At 39.9% G+C, this 24333-nt stretch overlaps 1 long non-coding RNA gene across 1 annotated transcript in view; it reads left to right on the forward strand.

The window, feature by feature from the left end:
• Positions 1-19007, forward strand: part of LOC117084112 — an 84461-nt gene extending 65454 nt beyond the window's left edge. Inside the window, exons 2-4 of the long non-coding RNA XR_004437322.1 lie at positions 2516-2677; positions 16837-17028; positions 18917-19007. This is a non-coding gene — a long non-coding RNA (uncharacterized LOC117084112). The remainder of the gene's footprint in view (positions 1-2515; positions 2678-16836; positions 17029-18916) is intronic.
• Positions 19008-24333: the final 5326 nt, after the last annotated feature.

A 24333-nucleotide genomic window follows, 5' to 3' on the forward strand; every position in this document is an offset into this window, starting at 1 on the left:
TCATGAATAAAATACAGACACTGAGTCTTAAAGTCCTCTTGCTTTATTGGAGACAGAGTATAAAGTCATAGTACAGAAAAATAAGAGTTACAAGTGATGCAAATTCTGCTCTATGTAGATAGATGCTGTGAGACTTAAGACAAGGAACACCTCCCCAATTCGGTCTTCCTGAGGAGGTAATGTGAGGTGGCCCATGGTCTGAATAGGAGTTAGCCAAGCAAATGACAAGGAATATGTGGTATACAAGACAGACAGGATAATATAATCAGAGTCATGGAGATTGGTATTAATATTCACTCTTCACAGAGAAAGTAGTTGAGTTTCAAAGAAGTGATATACTTAGCCCAAGATAAGAGTTAATAGGTGGTGGGGTCATACTTGAATCCAGGTCTTTCTAAACCTAAAGTCTGTGTTCTTCTGTCTAGTGTGTCACTTGCCCAAATTCATTTTCCTTTCAGTCCCATTCCATTTCCTCACCCTCTTTATGTATTTATATGTCTAGCTATCACACTCTTCTCTAGTGACAAAGCTTTTATACAGAGGAGCAAATGACTGACAATAGTCTAAGCTACTTTCTCTCCAAAGAGATTTGTATTTTAATGATGTAAGTTAGAAGCTAAAAGAATACAATGATAGCAATGGAATTCCATTCTTGGTTCAGAGAGGGAGATTTCAGAGTTGCCTTGTCAGTGTCTGGTAAGTTTCACCACTTGAGTTAAAATCTGGTCTTGTTCTGAACATTCCTGTTTTTCTTTGGATTTCTATGCTTGGTGTTCCTTTACTCACACTAATTCCCAAATTCTTTATACAAGAAAGGAATCTCCAACCCATTTCCTTTATGTCTGAAGTGATGGAAGACCTGGCCCTCTGGAGGAAGGTGCTTGCTGTGGATGAGAACAAAATTTTTCACCATTTACACTTTTCTAAAGCCACTCTTGCTTATGTCCTGGTTCCTCTGTCATTTCCAGGTCTTGTGAGGACCCTTTTTCTTGGGGTTCTGGGCTGGCCCTGCCTAAAAATATTGTCAGAGTTGTGGGCATGCTTAACTTACTAGTGTCAGGAATAGGCTGCGATGGACCTTGGGCTCTGGGTGTTCTTTTTGGAATTCGCACTGCCCTCTCAGCCTACATCTTTACACCACTTTGTGGTGGGAGCCCTCTAAGGCCCTGAATCTGATTGTTCAGTCCTCCGGGATACATTTGCAGTTGGGGCTGGGAAGCAAGGGCTTTCCCTTAGGCTTTGTCTATTCCCTGTTTCAGGAAGATAGGTGGTCTTGCCAAGAGCCTGGTCAGTGAGAGCTATCTTGCTCACTGGCATTTTATTCTGTGGCTCAGTATTTAGTGAGCTCTGCTCATACAACATTGATAAGCAGTTTCATATCCACCCTAGAGATTCCAATTCCAATGAGTATTGCTTTGAAACTCAGGGACTCCCTAACACTTGGCATGAATTATTCTTAACTTTCATCTGTATTCATTTATTCAATCAAACACATACATGCCGTCTTGGAAATCTGGAGTGTGCCCAGGGTGTGTTAGCTACTTTAAGAAATGTAAAAATAGAGGTTCTTTATTACATCATTCAGTTTATACTTTTGCCTTTGCTGAATTTATTTTTCAAACAAAAATCAGGGTATACAGTGGGCATTCGTGATTTTTTGTTTTGAAGTAAAAGAATACCTAATGAAGACTTGCTTAAGCAAGGGGGAAAAAGGAGTTTTTGGCTCATTTGACTGAAAATCCAAGAGCATAGATGGTTTCAGCTTCAACTGGTTCTAAGGATTCAAATAGTCTCAAGACTCAGTTCTCATCATTACTATCTTGGCTGCAGTATCAGGTTCTATGTGGTAACATAATAGCGGCAACAGACTCACATTTTGTCCTTAAGGTTTAAATCCAGAAATGATGAACCTGTCTCTCTCCCAGAAGTCTCAGCAATATCTTATTGGCTCTGGTTGGTTGAGTCATGTGAGCATCTTTAAGCCAATCACTGTGGCTAGAAAAAAGCAGTGTGCTGATTGACTTAGACTCAAATTACATGTTTACCCTTACAGCTGGGCATGGGTTTAACTAATTCAGATTACATGAATTGAATATGAGACAGAGTGGTTCCCCAGAGAAAGACTGGGATAAGACACCAGCACAATGGCAAAGGGATGATGGGAGGCTGAAGCTACAGATATCCACCACACCTACTCGGATCAAGAATTTTTGAACTTCTGGACATAAAGCCAGATTGGAAGAAGTAATATAATGCCAGTGTATTGTCATTTCTGGAACATATTTTTTGGGCAATGTAAGTTTGTCACAGAAAGTCAGTGATTTATGGTCACACAACTGCTATCTTAGTCTTGATAGTTTTTAAAATTATTTGGTAACATCTCCCAGGAAAAACCAACAGAGAAAAAAGTGTTTTACCCAGTCTGGATACTGTTGACAATTTTGAGAGACATTGTTTTGAAAACTTATTTATTATATGTGCTGAGTACCTCTAAATTGCTCTTAACATCTTGCAGGGACGTATGAAATGCTCTGAAGGCTGCCAACAAAATGTTAAGTCAGTCCACTGACAGAAAGGAAGAGAAACCTCAGAAAAACATTATTGCTTATGTTCCATCTGAATCTGAGCAGCTGACCTGAGGAAGGACATAAGAGGAAATGAAGGAATGAAATACTGAGTAAGCACTTTCCTAATAGTTTTAGAGGGAGGGATTCTACCTTTATCACCGTAACTCTGCGGGAAACACCCATAGCTTCAAAGACATTGGAATGCCTTCGCTTGTAGAACAAAACTTACAGAATGAAAAAGAGACCTCAGCACAAATTTCTTTGAGCAATGTTTACTAACAGACTTAGGTTATCCAAATGATTCCTCAAAAAGCTCTTAAAATTTTCAGGAAAGCAAACAAAATTATTAATAATGAAATATTCATTATTATTAGTAGACATATTTTAGGGCAAATACAGAACAGTAAAGTTGTGCCAGGACAGTGGTCTGATAGTGTTGGGGGAGACAGCCATACTGCATAGATTAGAAGTCAAGGCAGTGGAGAAACAGTTATAGATAAGTGAAGCCATAGAATTCAAGAGCTTCCAGGGAAACTTCTATTTCAGTGAATGCAGAGTCTCACTGCTAATAAAAGTATATGAGCAAATTCATTAAGGACAAAACCATGGTAAGCTCCCAGAGGATAGAGATAGACCTGTAAACTCTGAGATGGCTTGTCCCTTGGAGATTTGGGTGGTAAAATCACTGGGCTGAAAGGCTTTTGCTATTTATTTTGCTTAAGTAAGTTAAATTAACATGATGTATTACTCTTTGGAAGGATTATATGCCAAAAGACTGGTGGTTATTTTGATGGTCCTGAGGTCTCCTAAGGGACAAGCTTGAGGAGGGACTTAAATGGACAAGGATGAAATAAGAAGCAGAAGAGGCTAGTGGTCTTTCTGATCCAAAGCTGTAAGGCCCAATGAACCAGTTGAGTTTCATCTTTCTTTTCCCCCTTTGTCATGTCCTATGTGCTTATACACAAAGTTCAAGACAACTTTTGCCCCAAAATTGCCTCAACCAAAAAATGCCTGAGTGGTAGGTAGAAAAGAGGAGCTCTGTTTTTGGTGTTCAAAATCCTTTCCTTTTATGTTTTGGGTACTTTTCCTTGGAATTACCTTTCCTACTCTTTGAAGAGGTGAACTTTAGAAAGGAAGACTTATAGATGACTTTGGTTATAGCTGCCTCTCAGGTAAAAGAAGCCCTCTACGTGGTTTATCCTAGGTTACTGGGGGCTACAGTGGAATTGAGGCCACAGTTTTCTTCATGGTAACACATAGGAGATCTCTTTAGGATGTTGTTCCTGGCATATATGACACTACAGAGGAGGAAAGGGAAATGGAACAGGTAACTGTGCAGAAGTGGATTCTAAATTTTGGTATCCTTGATCCAGACAAATTTAGCCTGTTTCTATCACTCACAGTCATCCTAGGTAGAATTTAAACTTAGATCAATCTGATTTCAAATCTCGTGCCTTTTCTTTGAAACATTTTCTACTCAGAAGCAGTGTCATGGAGGACAGGTAGAATTTAGAAAGACAGAGGGGTAGGGCAAGAGGACCCAAGAGAGGGCAAAAGAACAACGAAAGGCATAAGGATGAGAAAGCACTGGGTTACTAAGGATGGAATGTGGTGGTGATGGTAGAGTAATTGAGACCTCTGGTGCTGGAAATGGGGACTCTAGATGTAGTGATAATGGAAAAGTGATAGTGGAGAAATCAAGACCAGGAAAGGACCCTGTCTTTGGAAGGTGGATGGAGTAGTCTGGGGAGTTTGAGCAGACATGGACATGGTGGCAGCAGACTGTTAGGGGCAGGAGCCTTGTGGCTCCTGTGGTCAGCAGTGACTGATTTTCCTGAACTCTTTCATAGACACACCAATCCATTGGCTCCAATTCCATTTTTGCATTGGAATTGCATTTCTAATCCAATTCCTCAGTCTGTTGGCATTTCCTCTGTCTCAGGGGCCTGTGGGCCTATGACCGAAGAGGTGCAGCTCCCAGTCCCCCTCACTCAGCACTGTCAGTTGGCAGAAGTTAAGAGTACAAAGGATCTTGGTGGATGGCTCAGAGTTCCCACAGCTAAATTTTGGCCAGATTAGCCTTTAGATTGAGTCACAAGTGTGAGAGAGATTCTGGAAGTAGAGGAAGGCGGGTTTAGAAAGAAAAAGTGGTTCCTTATGAGCTGATCTAATCACAAATGAGCAAAGAAAACTCCGGAAGCTAGGCGACATGCTGGATTAGTAAATGAGTAAGAGGATTTTCACAAAACAAACTATCTCCACCTCCCACTCCTCAATTACCCTTAACTCTTTGGGGCTGGCATGGTAATGATGCATTTAGTTCCCAAGACCTGTAATGGAAAAGAAGAAGGCAAACTGGTTAAAACAAATAATGACTCACATGACTGAAATGTCTAGAGGTAAAGAGTGCAGTTCTTTAGGCACATTCTGACCAGGGCTCTGGCTCCATTTCTCTGGCTCCATTTCTCTGACATTCTTTCTGCTCTGCCATTTTGAGTCAGTTGCATTCCCAGACTGGCTTGATTTAGAGTTCAATGGTTGAAGCAGTCCTGGGCTTCACATCCATACACTATTCCATTCAGAGAAAGAGAGATTCTCTTTTCCAAACCATCAAAAGTCCTGAATTTTATTTTAATTAAACCAATTACTCTGTTGAGGAAGATATACTGTAGGACTTTTGGGGCCAATGCCAGGAATGGGGTTGGTAGATCAATCTCACTCAGACCCTGTGCCTACACAATGGATGGTAAGAGATAGATGTTGGAGGGAGAGGACAGCCAGCAATGTCCTCTCCAGAGTCATCAGAGCAATGGACAAGTGTATCCATGCTATGGTGAATATGTGGAAGAGGAAAAAAACATGTTTACTACAATAATACAGATCTGGGGCCATACCTGGAATGGGTATAGCATTGCAGCAGAAATATTTTTTCTTGTTTACCCAAAATATACCATTGGCAGCAAAGGCAATGATTATAGGGTCATCTTCTCTATGACATTTCCATAGCTTTGCCAAAGAAATAGGTTGATAGATTGATGTATAGATGGATGGATGGATAGCTAGCTGGCTGGTGGGTAGGTGGCAGAAAAATTGATAGATAAGGCAAATTCTATGGGTCTCTGTGTCTGTTTTTGTACCAATACCATGATTTTTTTGGTTACCATAGCCTTGCAGTATAGTTTGAAATCAGGTAATGTGATGCCTCAGGCTTAGTTCTTTTTGCTTAGGATTGCTGTGGCTATTTGGGCTCTTTTTTTGGTTCCATATGAATTTTACAATTTTTTTTTCCTAATTCAGTGAAAAATATCATTGATAGTTTGATAAGAACCACAATGAATCTGTGAAATGCTTTGGGTAATATTGCCATTTTAATAAAATTGATTCTTTTTATCCATGAACATAGAGTGTTTTTCCATTTGTGTTGTCTGATTTTTTTTTCAGCAGTGTTTTATAATTCTTGTTGTAGAGATCTTTAACCTCCCTGGACGGCTGTATTCCTAGGTATTTTATCTTTTTGTGGCTATTGTGAATAGGACTGGATTCTTGATATGGCTCTCCGCTTGGACATTATTGATATATAGAAATGTTAGTGACTTTTGTACTTTTTTTTTAATCCTGAAACTTTGCTGAAGTTGTTTATCAGTTCTAGGAGCCTTTGGGCAGATACTGTGGGGTTTTCTAGGTGTACAGTCATATCATCTATGAAGAGAGATAGTTTGATTTCCTCTCTTCCTATTTAGATGCCTTTTGTTTTTTTTTCTCTTGCCTGATTGCTCTGGCTAGAACTTCCGGAACTACGTTGAATGGGAGTGGTGAGAATGACTTCCAGAACTATGTTGAATAGGAGTGGTGAGAATGGACATCTTGTCTTGTTCTGGTTCTTAGGAGAATGTTTCTAGCTTTTGCCTGTTCAATATGATGTTGACTATGGGCTTGTCATAGATAAGTATTATTGTTTTGAATTATGTTTCTTCAATGCCTAGCTTGTTGAGCGTTTTTAACATGAAAGGATGTTGAATTTTATTGAAAGTCTTTTTCGTCTTTTGAGATGATCACATGATTTTTGTTTTTAGTTCTGTTTATGTGATGAATCACATTTATTGATTTGCATATGTTGAACCAATCTTGCATCCCAGGAATAAAGCCTACTTATTTGTGGTGAGTTGACTTTTTTGATGTGCTGCTGAATTTCGCTTGCTAATATTTTGTTGAGGATTTTAAAATCTATATTCATGGGAGATATTGGCCTGAAGTTTTCTTTTTTCATTGTGTTTCTGTCAGATTTTGATATCAGAATAATGCTAGCCTCATAGAATGAGTTAGGGAGGAGTCCTTCCTTCTCAATTTTTTTGAATAGTTTCAGTAGGATTGGTATCAGCTCTTCTTTACACATTGGTAGAAATCAGCTGTGGACCCATCTGGTCCAGGGCTCTTTTGAGTTGGTACGTTTTTTATTACTGATTTAATTTTGGAACTTGTTATTGGTGTGTTCAGGATTTCAGTTTCTTTCTTGTTCAACCTTGGGAGGTTGTATGTTTCCAGGAATTTATCCATTTACTCTAGGTTTTCTAGTTTGTGTGCATAGAAGTGTTCATTACAGTCTCTGAGGGTTTTAAAAAATTTTTGTGGGGTTGGTGGTAATGTTCCCTTTGTCATTTCTGACTGTGTTTATTTCTATCTTTTTTAAATTAGCCTACCTAGTTGTCTCTCAATCTTATTTATTCTTTTAAGGGCCAACTTTTGGTTTCACTGATCTTTTGTATAATTTTTCATGTGTCTGTTTCATTTTGTTAAGCTCTGATTTTGGTTATTTTCTTCTACTAGCTTTGGGGTTGGTTTGTTCTTGTTTTACTAGTTTCTCTAGGTGTGATGTCAAATTGTTAATTTGAGACCATTCAAACTCTTTGATGTGGGTGTTAAGCACTATAAACTCGACTCTACGCTGCTTTAACAGTGTCCCAGAGATTCTGAAATGTTGTTTCTTTATTTTCATTAGTTTCAAAAAATTTCTTGATTTCTGCCTCAATTTCATTGTTTACCCAAAAGTCCTGCATGAGCAGATATTTTAATGTCCATGTAATTGTATGGTTTTGAGAGATCTTCTTGGTGTTAATTTCTATTTTTGTGCTGTAGTCTGAGAGTGTGGTTGGTATGATTTTGGTTTTATTGAATATTTTGGAAATTTTTTTATGGCCAAGCATGTCATTGATTTTAGAATATGGGCAGCATGCTGGCGAAAAGAATGTTTATTCTGTTGTTTTTAGGTGGAGTGTTCTGTAGATATCTGTAAAGTCCAATTGGTCAAGAGTTGAGTTTAGGTCCCAAATATATTTGTTAGTTTTCTGCCTCAGTGGTTTTTCTAGTACTGTCAGTGGGGTGTTGAAGTCTTCGAGTAGTGATTGAAATTTCTTTGTAGGTCTCTAAGAACTTATTTTATGAATCTGGGTGCTCCAGTGTTGAGTGTGTGTATATTTAGGATAGTTAAGTCTTCTTGTTGAATTGAACCCTTTATCATGATGGAACACCCTTTTGGATTGTTGTTGGTTTAAAGTCTATTTTGTCCAAAATAAGAATAGCAATCCCTGCTGTTTTTTGTTTTCCATTTGACAGATCTTTCTTCATGCTTTTACTTTTAGCCTATGTGCATATTACACATAAGGTGGGTGTCTTGATGATAGCATATTGTTGGGTGTTGCTTCGTTATCCAACTTGCCACTCTGTGCCTTTTAAGTGGGATGTTTAGCCTGTATATGTTCAAGGTTAATATTCATATGTGTGGATTGGTCCTGTCATGTTGTTAGCTGGTTTTTAATGTAGACTTGATAGTGCAGTTGCTTTATAGTGTATATAGTCCATGTACTTAAGTTCGTTTGGTGGTGGCCTATAATGGTCTTTTGTTTCCATATTTAGTGCTCCCATAAAGACTTCTTGTAATGCAGGTTTGGTGGTAACAAATTCCCTTAGCATTTGGTTGTCTTAAAAGGATTTTGTTTTTCTTTCGCTTATGAAGCTTAGTTTGGCTGGATATAAAATTCTTGTTTGGAATTTCTTTTCTTTAAAGATGATAAGTATAGGCCCTCAATCTCCTTGGGCTTGTGGAGTCCACTGGTGGCCTTATGGGGTTCCCTTAATGCTGAATATAGGCCCCCAATCTCCTTGGGCTTATGGGGTTTCTGTGGAAAGGCCCACTGGTAGCCTTATGGGGTTCTCTTTGTAGGTGACCTGCTTCTTCTCTCTAGCTGTCTTTAATATTTTGTCTTTTGTGTTTACCTTGGAGAATCTGAGACTATGTGTCTCAGTGATGGTCATCTTATATAGTATCTTGCAGGGGTTCTCTGAATTTCCTGAATTTGAACGTCAACCTCTTTAGTGAAGTTGGGGAAATTTTCATGGACAGTATCCTTGAATATGTTTTCCAAGTTGATTGTTCTGTCTTTCTCTCTGTCAGGGATGCCAGTGAGTCATAGGTTTCATCTCTACATAATCTCATATTTCTTGGAGGTTCTGCTTATTGTTTAAAATTCTTTTTTCTGTATTTTTGTTAAATTGAGTTGATCAAGGAATTAGTCTTGGAGCTCTGAGAGTCTTCACTCAGTTTAATTTATTCTGCTGTTAATATTTTTGATTGTATTATGAAATTATTGTTGTGAGTTTTTCAGCTCTATCAGATCAATTTGGTTCCTTCTTAAAATGGCCATTTTGTCTTTCAGCTCTTTGATCATTTTACTGGATTTCTTAGAAGCTTTGGATTGGGTTTCAGCTTTCTTCTAAATTTGATGATCTTTATTGCCATCCAGATTTTGAATTCTGTGTCTGTCATTTTAACCATTTCAATCTGGTTAAGTACCATTGCTGGAGAGCTAGTGCAGTCATTTGGAGGTGGGAGACACTCTTGCTTTTAGCATTGTCAGAGTTCTTGCACTGTTTTGTTCTCATCTCTGTGGGCTAATAGTCCTTTAATTTTTGAAGTTGCTGTCCTTTAGATGGGGCTTCCTGCTTTTGTAGTCTTTCATGCCCTTGAGGATTTGACTGTGGTATAGGTTGGGTTTAGTCAACTGGCTTTGCTTCTGGATGATTTAAAGGTTCCAAGGCTCAGTTCAGCACTCCTTGGCTGAGTGCTCTAACCCTGAGTGGTTGGGACAAGGCCCATGGCTTTATTCTCTGGTCCCTGAAGGTTAAACATCTGCTCTGCTGGAGGGGCTGAGGTGTTCCTGGTCCACTGGCAACAATACTCTGATGGGGGTGCCAGAAAAAGCACTTTGTCAGGGCAGTGGTAGCGGTATTTGTGCTTGCACATGTATGCCAGTGGCGGTGAGGTGGTAGGGTCCGCATTGCTTGCATTTGCCAGCAATGCAGTGGGGGGAGGCTGTGAGTGGGTATGAGCTGACAGGGCCCATCTGCAAAAGTTTTCTGATGGTTAGGTGGAATCTGCCAGTGAAACAGTTATGGTGGTAGCTGCTGAGAAGTGCCCTGATTGGGCAACCAAGGCTGTGTTGTAAGCAGGTGTGACCAGGCAGGGGCCCTGGGAGAGGCTGGCATACAGGGCAGTGCTCAGATCAGACTGCCCCCTTCCCATAGACAAGATATCCCTGTTCTGTCCAGGTCTGACAGTCAACAAAGGACAAAACCACCTAGAGGAACATGGCAAGTCTTGGTGGATGAGCATCCTTGCCCATGCTCCACTGCCCCCACTGCTGCACTAAACCCTTTGGGCTCTACACAGGCTGGATCCCTGCTCCTGCCAACTTTTTAAATAGCTCTCCATGCCAATTCAAATGTCATTGTGGATTGTGGGGTCTCTTGCATCTAGGATTTCCAGAGGCCTACGGCAAGTGTGGCTAACTCTTGCATTTAGGATTTCCAGAGGCCATGGCAAGTGTGGCTCACTCCATGCCTGTTGTAACTCTTTTCCCAGGAGCTTCTTGGGGCCAGTAATAAGTCCTGGTGCTCAGCAACCCTGTGCAGGGTTCCCAGATTCCTCTCACTTTAGCCCAGGGTCCGTGTCCTCCCTCTGTCTGCTCTCAATGCCTTCCTCTTGAAGATCTGCTTGGAATGTGCTGGTCTTCTTAATGGTCTGGTCTGTCAGTGACAGAAGCTCTTCCTTGCTGTGTCTAGTTTGCCATCTTGGCTTTTTCAGTTTTAAAAAAGCAAGAAATCTTCTAACATCTGGGTGTTTGGCTACTGTTTTGCATCTCTTCACATTCCAGGGTCTTTCCTTTGCTCAAGACAGGTGATCAGGTCTGGCTTAGAGATATCAACACTGTTTTTGTGGCTTCTGGGGTTCCTGGCATCTTAATTACGTGTCTCCCAATACCTGCAGATCATAGAGTCACAGAGGCCGTGGGAGAGTCACCTGGGACTCCAAGAGCAGTGGACATAGAGCAGTAAAGTCAGGACCCGGAGCATTGGTGTCCCAGGAGAGCTCTCTTCCAGCTCCCACTTCAGAAACTTATAACTGAATGTATCCACACAGCCTGGTTCTTCTCTGCCCTGAACCTTGATCTTGACCTTATACAATATATATAAAAATTAACCCTAAATAGATCATACTTTCATATAAAAGCTAAAACTATAAAATTTCTATAAGAAAACATAGAGGAAAGTCTTTGTGACCTTGGCTTAAGTAAAGATTTCTTAGATAAAACACAGAAAGCAGAAGCTGTAAAAGAAAATATTTGATAAATTGAACTTCATGAAAATCAAATCTTTTGCCCTTTTAAAGACTATCTTAAGAAAATGGGGCCTACTTGAAGGACGATCGGGAAAAATAACTATCGGGTACCATGCTTAGTACCTGGGTAATGAAATAATCTGTATGCCAAACTCTTGTGACATGAGTTTACCTATATAACCTTTCGCATATACTCTTGAATCTAAAATAACTGTTAAAAAAAAAGAAAATGAAAATGCAAGCCTCAGACTGGGACAAAATTTTTGCCAACTGTATATTGAATAAAGGACTTACATCCAGAGTATATAAAGAACTCTCAGAATTCAGTAGTAAGAATCAAAACATTGAAATTTTTAAAAAGGTAAAAGATTTGATCAGGCTCTTTACCACAGAAGACATATGAATGGCAAATAAGCATATAAAAAGATGCTTAACATTATTTCTCACAGGGGAACTCCAAATTAATGGTACCTCGATGAAATACTACTACATACACATTAACATGGCCAGATATAAAAAGAGTAATCATACAAATGTCAAATGGAATGTGGGACAACTGGAACTCTTGTAAATTGCTGATGGAAGAGTAAAGTAGGATAGGCTCTTTAGGTAATAATTTGGTGTTGTCTTATAAAGTTAAACATATATTTACCTTATCTTCCAACCATTCTACTACTGTGTGTTTATCTTAGAGATATGAAAACATATTCCACATAAAGATTTGTATACAAATGTTCATGGCAACTTTATTCAACATAGACACAAACTAGAAATAACTTACATGTCCACCAACAGGTGAATGGATAAGTAAATTTTGATGCATTTATGCAATGGAATTCTAAGCAATAAAAAGGATAAACCTAATGATACGTGGAACAACACAGATAAATCCTAAAAGCATCATGTTGAGTGAAAAAGCCAGACCTAAAAGACCATATACTTTATTCTTCCATTGTGTGATATTCTAGAAAAAGCCGAAGTGCAGTGATGGGATGCAGAGCAGTGGTTGCCTGAAGAAAGAAAGTTGGGATAGAAGCCAAAGGGAATGTTTTGGGGCTAATGCAGAGATTCGATATCTTGACTGTGGTGGTAGTTAAAAGATTATATTCAGTTTGTTGAAACTAATCAAATTGTACCCTTAAAATGGCTGACTTTTGGTATGTAAGTTAAGCTTCAATAACTCTCATTTTAAAGCTTGTTATAGTGTGTTTTGTTTTGCTGGTTACAAGGTTTCCATGTTATTGCACAGTAGGTGAGGTGTTGGAATGCTTGAGACCTGGTTTAGGGTGCATGGTGGAGTACTGTGAGGAAAGCGGGGCAGCCTGGGCTGCAAAGCATCAGCAGCTTTACAGAAGACAACCACTCCCTCTAGTACCTAAGGGGTGACGTCACGTTTCTTTCTACTGGAGCCCCCATCAGCAGCCTGGGTTCCACATTTGACTGCACAGGTGAAATTCCCAACTTCTGCCTGGTGAAGAAGCTGTAGGCTCAGAAGTTTGAGGAAGTGAAGGAAAAATATCAGCACTACTGAGGAAAGGGGAGAACAGTGGGCTGGAAGTGGATCTAGGGCTGCACCTGACTCACAGTTACTCACTGGTTCTCTGACCTCGGGGCTTTTCCTTTGGCCATAGACTGATTGATTTAGCCAGAGCTGGATGAGCACCCTTCCTGGGCCTGACCCTCTGTAATCCACCAGAGTTACAGTGGTGACTTCAATTTGTCCCTAATTTCAAAGATCTCACAGCCTGGGAAGAAAAGCAGACATAAGCATAGATAACTATTATAATGTAATTGGCAAGTGCTGTGATATGAAGATGTATTCAGGATATTACAGGGCCTGGGACTCTGTTAAGCCTCAACAACTTCACATATTAAATATAGGTAATAACAATAGCAACCTCCCAAGATCATTGTGAGGAATTAATGAAATATTTAAAAAAGCATTTTCAAGCTATATGTTGTATAAGTTGCATATGAAACAGCATTCACAGCATGTTTCAGATCTCTGTGAGGCCCTAGCTGGCTTTAGGCCCATCTTTAAGAAATGGAGTATGGCTTATGACTGAATAAACTAATCATAATAATAGCTACCAGGTGCTGTGCAAATATTATACTATTTAATCCTCATAAATATCATGAAGGATCCGTACCATTAGCCTCATTTTACCCTGGAGAAAAACAAGACTCCTAAAAGTTATAGAACGTGTCAAGAGTCACCTAGCCAGTGAACACTGACTTTAGTGGAAGGCAATTAGAAAGGCAGGATTCCAGGTCATTTTTTTTCCCCTCTTAGTTAGACGTATGCTGGTTTTGCTGTGCTTGTGATGTTATGAAGGACCACAAATCCAAACTCCTGCAGAATCCAGGCAGGTAATGTAAAAGAGGAAGGGAGCTGCGGAGCCAACCATTAGACAAGTAGAGACTGGGGGAAACTGAGGGGCAGGGAACATGCCCTGTTTGAAGAAGTGAGCTGCTCCCTCTCCAGCCACACGTGCGGTGCTAAGCAGGAGTGCTAGCTCCGTGTAGCTATTGCCTGTAATATTCCCAGAGAAGCAGAAATTTGAATTTAAAAGTGGATCTAACAGCGTAGTATCCTGATTTTTGTTGTTAAAATAGTTTCATATTAGTAAACGTTTTGTGTAGGCCTAACTGAACACATTGCAAACTGATCCAGTTTGCAACATCTGGTCTACATAATTTTTTTTGGTGGAAGACCTTATAAGAACCAGAAAAAAGGCCGGGCGCGGTGGCTCAAGCCTGTAATCCCAGCACTTTGGGAGGCCGAGACGGGCGGATCACGAGGTCAGGAGATCGAGACCATCCTGGCGAACACTGTGAAACCCCGTCTCTACTAAAAAATACAAAAAAAAAAACTAGCCGGGCGAGGTGGCGGGCGTCTGTAGTCCCAGCTACTCGGGAGGCTGAGGCAGGAGAATGGCGTGAACCCGGGAGGCGGAGCTTGCAGTGAGCTGAGATCCGGCCACTGCACTCCAGCCCCGGCGACAGAGCAAGACTCCGTCTCAAAAAAAAAAAAAAAAAAAAAAAAAAAAAAGAACCAGAAAAAAAATTGCCATGGCTAAATTCAAAGATCTGGCATATTGTGTTGCATTTTCAGATGACAGGCTATTTTAAACCATCTTGGTCAGTTATGTGGATAAGATTAAGTAATGACAGATGGGGCAGGGCTGCTTTTGGGGTCTAGAGCAGTGGTTTTGTGGGCTGTGATCAGCTGTCTCACACTGGAAGGTTGTGTTCCATGTAAGTTGTCTCTAAAATACAGCACAACAAAACCCACAGGGAACTGGGAAATGGGGGCAGCGGCCTGCCTTCCAGACTCTGCAGCCCAAATAAAATAGCTTTTGAGGGAAAGACAGCAGTAGGGTTATTTGCCACTGCTTGCAACAACTTCATTAATGAGTACTGGCCTCAGGGCTCAAAGTCAAAAAGCTAAAGAAATTGAAGGCTAAAATTTCTGATTCAGTGAATGAAGATTTTACCTGGTTATAGGTCTATTGGTAATGCTTGTCAAAGGATAGAAAGCCTTGATTTGTATATCATAAGCTAGAGAAACCTCAACCTCATTTATTAGTTCAGGGTTCAATTGGGAAGATTGGCTGTCTAGAGAGGCACAGAGTGAAGAGGTGCAAGTCACAGTGCTTGCTTGCATCCTACCACTAGTGCTCAGAATCTGTGCTGTGTCCCTGAGTACTGCAGTCAGGTGCTCTGCCAGATCAGAGACAGCACCTGTGATGAGGGGCTGGAGATGCATCCCTTAGGTGCTGGGATGTGGAGTTATGACACTGGCCTTCAACATCATCTAATAAATAGAGTTTCCTGGATTAGCTCATCTCAGTACATTTTTGGCTGCTTTTTTGGATTGCCTTTTCATATGTCAATAATTTGGTAATGTTGTTGTTTATAGAGAGAATTAAATGGTAAATCAATCTTTCCTCTGGTGTGGTTCATCCAAATTTGCTTTTTGTCATCAATAGTTTTGGAAATTGTTTTTCAGTTGTACACTCTATTTCCATAAATGTCACATAAACTTTTAGAATTGTCACATTTGGGAAACTGTTAAGCACAAAATTAGACACTTTAGTTCTTTATGTAATTTCTACATTCTTTGAGGCATCTTTTTCTATTTTGTCATCTTTAATATTTCTGGGACTTTTAGTCAAGTCAAATTGATACATCCTTAGGAGAACTGGCCAAAGCATCTTTAAAATGCTTAAAATAGAAAAAATATGAAAAGATAATGAACAGAATCAGAAATCTTGAAAATTAAATATATTTCAATAGCTGAGTGTGATTTTAATTTATGCATTATTTTCTCTCATAATTTCTGTCACTTTTACTTATTCTTTTCATAAGAATCCTAGACATATTTATTTCAAGTCATTATCGAAGTGTCTATAATTTTACTCTCATCTGGAATGAATTCATATTTTACTATTTATTTTGTCTTCCATTGCATTTGATTTCCACATGTATTTTGAATTTGGGTCTATAGGCTCATTTTAAGAGAGAGGTCTTGCCTCACCTCCTTATCTTCATACACACACACACACACACACACACACACACACACACACAGTTTTAGTTAGGATGCATTTGGCCTCATGTAAGAGGGAGCCCAATCAACATTGGCTAAACCATAAGGACGTTTATGATTTACTTTAGGATAAGTAAGGCTGGGTATTCCGGGGTTCACTGAGTGGTCCAACAATGTCAGTACTCAAGGTCAGCATTTCTCCCTTTCCTTAATAGTTGCAGAAGCTGTCTCAGCTTCAGGCATACTGTTATTACCATGACAGTTTTGGAGTCTTGACATATTTGCTTTACATAGATACAGTGAGGCCAATAAAATCAGATGACTATTCATTTTAACCCATTTGGATGAGTTCAAACCTTCTTAAAGGTGGCCTCAATGTCAGGGAAAGTTAAAAGAAATTGAAGTGGAGCTTCAAGTGGAGCTACTGATGCTGCAATTGTTCTCAGTCAATCCACAAAAGCCACTGCATGGGAAGAATGACCTGTGCTGTCCTTTATCACAGAGTTTCTAGCCATTCTGCCTCTGACACCTCAGCTGGTGGAACAGCTGAGGCAACAGGGTACACAAAACCTATGGTTTATTTACACTGAATGGCCACATTGCATGAGTCAACAGATCTGCTGCACCTAGGAAATTCCTGAGTGCTGTTGCTTAGGCACTGACTTTCCTTTACAACTTCAAGATCATTCTTTGGGATCGTTATGTAGCCCTCAACATTATGAAGAAAAATTGCTTAAAGCTTGAGAATAAGGCGGAAATGTAGGCAGATATCCTTCTAATGGTTAACAGGTTCAACTGAAGATTAGTTTTTTAATATCTGTGTGAATGTACCTGTGTCTGACCTTGCTATTCACTATTTGGTCCAGACATTGTAAAGTTATATGCCAATTTTTAATCTGTTTTACAGAAAATAACCCCTCCCCTGCCACCTCTCAGTTGTGGTTTTACAGCTGTGTAAGACAGTGACTAGTTTTGCATCTGGCCTAGCAATCTGTTTCGTTGTTGTTGTTGTTGTTGTTTTTAATTTTGTTTGCTTTTTCCCCTAGCAATCTTATTCAAGGGCTACCCTGTTCCTCATAAATTCTTGGAAGCAGCTTTATCACCTTATTGGCATCACTTATGGTGGAAAGCATGCTCAGACCTGTCATTTCAAGCTTCTCCTCCCTTTTTGTGCCCTAATATCTCATTGGCCAAAGCAATAACATCAAATTGAAGGGCAAGGAACTTCTCAAAAGAAGGTAGGAATGAATATTAGCCAAACATATATCTCATCTACTATAGTGGATAAACTAGAACATTTCATTGGAAGAAAGGGTAGTGTACTCATTGTCAGATTCTTATAACAAAAATGAGCATGAACTATATAAAATACAAAAGTATCCAAATTGACTTCTCAGCTAAAGTGCTGATTGCAAATTGCACCCCCATCAATGTGATACTACAGACTTAGTTGAACACAGTGGAACTAACAACTAAATTCGAGCCATCCAAACATGGTAATGCCATAAGTCTGTACTGGTATCACAAAGAGAATTTCTTTTTAAATGGCTATCAACTGTCACAATTTTGTAGGTAAACAGATAAAGTTGTCATGACATATTCTTACAAAACTAAGGTTATACCCATTACAACAAAATCTATGAGTTTGAAGCAGATAGAATGTAGGGTGCTATGGTCTGTGGTCCAAATCTGGCCTACACCTGATTTTTGCAGATAAAGTTTTATTGGAACATGGTCATGCACATGCCTTTATGTGTAGTCTGTAGTGGCTTTTGTGCTGCAATGGCAGAGATTATAGGTCTTACAAAGCCTAAAATGTTGGTTTTCTGGCCTTTTACAGAAAATGCTTACTGATCCCCAATCTAGAAGAACTCCACAGTCATAATTTTTGCCTACTTTTGAGCTGCCTCTGGATAGAACACAGTCTATAAAACCAGCGAGGTTAATAGGGTGTAATGGCAAGGTTTGCTAACCCCCAGCCCATGAGCCTTCACCGAGGTGTGGAGTTAGAGTCTGCAGGAAGATTTCTAATGGAAACCCCTGCTTAGGGGACCTGCTGATAGCTTCTCCCTCCCTGTACCTTCTTAGGTTTTGTAGAAAAAAAGTTTTGTGAAGGGAAAAATGTTCTTGGTACTACCATCTCTCAAGGATTAGAAATGTTTACTTCTGTCACACACCACAAGCTAAAAACAAGGGATGCTTATTTGAAAATATGAAAATTCAATTTGCAGAAGTAGGGACAGGCACATGCAGCGTTGGGCTGTTCTCTCCCCACTGACATTGCCAGGATTAAAAATAGCCATTCTGTTTGTCCTTCAGTCCTGTATTGAACCGGAGCCTCTGAGCTGCATTCTCCTTAGCTTCATGCTTAATGAAGCATAATTTGTATTAATAGCAGCTATTAAATCTAGAGTGCTTAATAGGAATTTAGAGTGGAGGGCCTGAGTCACCAAGCTCCTCAAACATGGTCCCCAGAGAGCCGAGCTCAGGCCTGAACACCAGCAGCAATGAATCTTGGGCCTGGTAAAGGTGAAGCAGCTGTGTTTAGCAGGAGGAGAAAGGGGGAAAATAAATGAAGAAACAGGACTCAAAACCTCCATCTCAGCCTGGGGTTTTCTCAAGTTCCAGGTTCTGTAATACAAGGGGGTCCCTTATTCATACTATCTCTGCATTCTGGAAAGGATTGCTGAGTCCTGGAGAACACATGGGCTTGACAATTGTACACACTTGCATTCAGGTTTAGTGCTGCTCTGTGACCTGGCTTTGGTCTCTTAACTTCTCTGAGCCTCAGGTTTTTTATCTGAGAAACAAACATAATCAAGTGGTGATAACATAATGGGAGTTATTGTGAAGATTAATGGGGGAAAGATGCATAGCAATGAAGATTGGATGTTGGATCTGCATCTCTCTGTTTTCCCGTCCTCCTCTAAACCCAATTATATTTTAAATACAATCTGGAAGGATTTTCATAGAAAATTATTTTGGGAAGCCAAATAGCTTTCTTTTAGACCTGCATTAGCAAAAATGTCTCTGACTTGCTCAAGCTTCCCTTTAAACATTGTGTTGTTTGTGATTTGCTTTGTTGTAAATCCCCTGTTTAAATGTTTATCTCCACCCTGACCCCAGGAGCTCCTTAAATGCTGTGAGAAGAAAATGTGTTTTTCTCATCTTTCACTCCCATTGCCTAGGACAGGGTCTGGCCCCAGGTAGGTGTGCGGTCAATTGTCATCACTGCTATTTTACAATTAAGAAAGCAGTGTTAAACACGGGGACTTGTGTCTGTTTGGATATTACCAACTGCTTGCCCTTGTTGAGAGGATTAACTATAAAAATAAAGCTCTTGGGCAGGGCTTGTGCCCTATAGTTATTTTTGCTAGAAGTGTTCTATAGTATTTATTACAGCAAGAAAAACTGAGTCTCCTTCAGTGCACAGCCGGTAGCTTATTCTGACAGTTGCACATTCAGCATGAATGTCCTTTTCTGCACTGGGCTGTGGGTGGGTCCACATGGTAGAGGCCTGGCTCCACACATGGCTTCTGCTCAGCACTTGGGTAGAAGGAGACAGCAGCAGAATGTGAGCCTTCAAAGAAATTACCAAGGTGGGCAGCTTGCCTTTGGAAGGGAGTCCATTTGTGGCAATTACAATGTCCTAGGTCCATTTAAATGTGCCCAGGAAAAAACCATCTACTAACCATCCTGAAGCAGGAGCATTAATAACAGCCTTGCCTTGAACTTGGGCAGCCAACAGGAGAATACACACAGTGAAGGCCTGGCTATGCTAAATCAATGTGAGCCTGAGCATCCTCACTGACCCTTACCTGTGACCTGTGCAAAGAATCAGCCATGGCAGAGGATGAGAAAATTTTCCAATGCTTTAGAGAATGGTGAGACACTTTCCATTTCATGTGCAATTCAACAAGCCTGTAGACTGTCCACAGGGCAGGAATGTGCAACATAGGATTCGATTTCAGGTGATTAATCACTTCTGTGTTGCCTTAACCACAATGGCCCAGTTACAGAGGGACTCTTTGCTGGGCCATGTGCATCAAAAACAAAGTTTCTATTATTTCTTATAAAATTAAACATACTTGTACTGTATTATCTCCCAATCATGCTCCTTGGTATTTACCCAGAGGAATTGTAAACTTATGTCCACACAAAAACCTGCACATAGATCTTTATAGTAGCTTTATTCATAATTGCCAAAACTTGGAAGCAACCAAGATTTCCTTCAGTAGATGAGTGGATAAATAAACTGGTACATTCAGATGATGGAATATTATTCAGCACTAAAAATTAGTGTACTGTTAAGCCATGAAAAGACATGGAAGAAACTTAAATGTATATTACTAAGTGAAGCCAATTTTAAAAGGCGACATACTGTATAATTTTAACTATATGACATTCTAAAAATGGCAAAACTATGCAGACAGTAAAAAGATAAATGGTTTGGGAGAAAAAATGATGAATAAGCAAAGCACAGAAGATTTTGGGGGGCAGTGAAACTACTACTCTTATGACACTATAATGATGGATACATGTTACTATACATTTGTTAAAACTCATAGGATGTAGGACACCTTGGTATAAACTATGGGTGGAAATGATGTGCTGATGTAACAAACGTACCACTCTGGTGGGGATGTTGATGATGGGGGAGGCTCTAGATGTGTCTGGGAGACGATATGTGGGAAATCTCTCTACTTTCCATTCAGTTTTTCTGTGAACCTCAAACTGCTCTAAAAAGTTGAAGTCCTTGAACAAACAAAAAGCCAAATACAGTTCTCAGGACGTTTGCTCATCTGTGGAGTACAAGCTGTTCTGCAGTTTTGCCGACTGACCTGGCAGACTCTGAGGCGGATCCCTCAGCCCTAGGGATGTTCAAACCCTTGGGAAAGAAAGGACTCTCCATACATAGAGGAATAATCAGAGGCCTAGAGGGTGGAGTGACTTAGGGAGTCCCAGAGGCAGGGTGATAGTCACACAGCCAGCTCACTAACTCATCCCTTTCCTTTACTGAGCAAGTCCAAGGTGACAGCACAGGGCTGAGATAGGAGGTAGAAATATGAAAAACAGAGTCCCCACCCACCTGGGAGTAGATCTCGCTACTATGTATCCTTTTAGTGAAAATAATATAAGATCATGAATATAGCTAAAATGTGAATATTTAGCATAAGAAATTACATCAAATTTTACATTTTTAAAAGCTGAAAAGTTCAGAAAAACAATCCTCTACTTGAATTAACTGATACATATCTATATTTGTTATTATATTTTGATAGCATGGTCTTTGATCATCTCTTCATATGACAATGATTTTGTAATGTTATTTTCCAAGGAGGACCAAAAGACGATTCAGTCCTTTCTCTTGTATAGTTTATCATCAAAAATTGCTTTGTTATTGAGAGTTGGGGAAAGTTTCTTTTATCCTCAGGCATCATTATGGTTATGTCTTGTAAGAGCAAGGATTGTTGTGAATTTGGAGAAAACCTCTAGCTTGGATATATGAATTCTGCACTCTATCTCTTCTGCTTTTTTATTTCTTGTTTGATAGTGTGTTGATTCTTATAACCTTTTTATCCCTTCTGTTATTTTTTTAATCTATCTATTTCTGTTTTTTGGATATCATGATTCTTTCCTTATCTTCCTCTGTGCCATCAGCTTTTTAATCCATGTGATATAGGAGATTTGGACATTGTGAAGCCTTTGCTAGTCTCTCAGTTGATATTTTTGGCTTCCACTAGGATGCTTCCTTTCTGTTACATTTGAGTTTTGTGGTGATAATTAATTCCAAAAAAATACATTATTAATCTGAAATTAAGGCATACACAAAAGAGTTCAAATACATGTTTAACATAGTACCCTGTGAACTTAGTTTTATACTACATACATTGTGTAGCAATTTTGCCAGACTGGTTTCTTCAGATCATCTTCCTGCATTGCTGATGATTTTGTATGCTATTTTATCTGAATCTTTCAGGTTTGGGGAAGACAAATTGTTTCAGATGCACCAAGATATGCCCTGATCCATAGGGATGTTTAAAACATGCTACTTCCCATATAAACATGTTCTCTGTTTGTAGCATTATTACAGGTTTGTACCCTATAGCACAAGAATGATGACACAATTTATTTTGTGGCATTCCCAAAAAAAATTTTTAAATGTGTGCCAAATTTATAATTCCATATGTGACATTATTGAATACATTCCTGAAAAGAGAGGCATTTTCAATCTAGATGTGGAGGAACATAGAAGTCTTTTGCTAGTAATTTTATTCTTCCTGTGATTTTAAGAATATTACACAGATAAGCTTCCAGCTCTGAGTGTTTTAAACTTTGCTTATCTTCCACCTCCAGGTGCTGTAGAGTATGTTCATATCACAACACAATCTCTGGCCCTCCACTTTTTTACATGATACTGGAGGGGTCTGTGCAGTAGACAGCAAGAATATTCCACAGAAATTAACTATGAAGCACTTTTGTAAAATACCCCCACTGACCCCAAATTAAACCTATCCCACAACCATTTCAGTGCCCCCATATGAAAGGAAGTGACATAGAGGGGAAGTCAGGTAGAAAAAGATGACATTTTTAATGGGTTGTGTTTGAATCTTTTTGGCAAATCATATGACCATGAGAAGACATTATTGAGGATTGTGTTCTCACTGAGTGAGGACATTGTTATGGCCCCTCTAAGAGCCTTGGGAAGGAACTGGGCTAGTGAGGAGCCTGAAGCTCGAGCATCCTCAGATTCGTGGAGAATCTACCTCTGTCCCTGACCATAGAAAGCTCATAGAGTTGGGAGTGAGGAGGATAGACAGGCTAGTAGACAGGCAATGAGAGGGTAATTCTATTGTTCTACTTTAGGGAAGCACAGGGAAGTGGAGCATCATAGGGGAAAAGCCTGGGTCAGCTTGGAGGGCAGAGAAGGCATCTTCAGGGAAGTAGTGGCCACGCTGAAGCCTGAATAATGACTAGTGCTTAGCCAGATGAACTGGATGAGAAAGGCATTTCAGATGCAGGGCATAGGATGAACAATGGCCCAGAAATGAGGGTGCAGGCAGAGTCCAGGGATGCACAGGGAGTTCAGTACAGCTGGAGCTCAGATGCTAGGGAGAGGAGTAGGGAGAAAAGAGGCTCCATTACAAAAATGTAATCACAGGGCATGAGATCACAGGGAACCTAGACTACTATGCTAAGGGGACTCAATCCTAGGCAATGGGGAGGCATTGAAGGATTTAGGTGAGACTGGCATTTAGGAAGCTCACTTGAAGCAGTGTTGAATGGATAGGAGTGGGGGAAGACTGGAGTTGGTGCAGCAATATGGGTAAGTGTAGCTGTGTGTGAAAAGAGAAGGTCCGAGTTTAATTGGAAAACTAAGGAGTGGGGGATGGGAGGAAACTTGATGAGTGAGTATTTCCAAGGATAATATTCTAGATGTGTGGGTTGATGACAATGTTGAGAGAAGGGACAGAGAAAGAGAAGCAGGCTTGTTGGGGGGAAATGATGAACTTCTTGAGGTTCTTACCAGACACCTAAGTGGAGCTGCCCTGTGGGTACCACATGCGCCCACACTGCTGATAAGGGATCTGCCATAGTGGGGGAGATTTGGAAGTCAATGAAGCCACAGATGGGGATGAGCTTTTCAAAGAAGAAAGTGTGGAGTGAAAGGGTTAGGAACATAGAACCAAACTCTGAGACCCACTCCATTGAAGGCAAAGAAGAGGAGGAGTATACAGAGAAGACAATAAGTGGTCAAAATGTGGGAGGAAGATTGGTCTCCAGGGGTGGGGGGGGGTTCCTGAATTTGAGCATGATTTTTAGTGCAGAATAGATCAGACAGAGCTTTCAAGAAACACTTGGTGGTTGGTGAAGACCAAATAGTGGCGAGTGTGTTTTACATTTTAAAGTTCCAGGTAATTTTCATTCTTGGTATCATCTGGTTATGGTATATAATTTGGAGGAAAAAAACCACTTTCATTTGCTTTTTATTTTTCCTCAGAAAGACTTGAAGAAATACAAAACCATAGGACTTTCAGTATGTGATGCAGACATTCCATACAATTAGTACAGAACATGGACAAATTGAAAATATTGAGTTTTGCTTGAAATTATCTCTGTGGATAAAATGTAAACCTAGATTTTGCATATGCATGTGTATTTATTAATGACATTATTTAACTCTTATTCTAGATAGTTTTGTGTTGAACTCTATTTAGATGAGTAGAGACATACTAATTATCTCAGTTAATTAGCCAAAATAATTCTACATAGTTTAACACATCAAAGATTTCTTTCCCACTCATGGTTTATATTTACTGTGGGTCAGTTGGAGTTATGCTCCACATGGTTACTCAGGAATCCACTCAGCGATCCACTCTGACATGGGTCCACCATCTTTTTTTTTTTTTGAGATGGAGTATTTTTAATAGAGATTGTGTTTCACCAAGTTGGCCAGGCTGGTCTCAAACTCCTCACCTCAGGTGGTCCACTCGCCTCAGCCTCCCAAAGTTCTGGGATTACAGGCTTGAGCCATTGCACCT

The sequence above is a fragment of the Trachypithecus francoisi genome, unplaced genomic scaffold (genome assembly GCF_009764315.1).
Source record: "Trachypithecus francoisi isolate TF-2019V2 unplaced genomic scaffold, Tfra_2.0 Lachesis_group0, whole genome shotgun sequence".
Classification (NCBI taxonomy): domain Eukaryota; kingdom Metazoa; phylum Chordata; class Mammalia; order Primates; family Cercopithecidae; genus Trachypithecus; species Trachypithecus francoisi.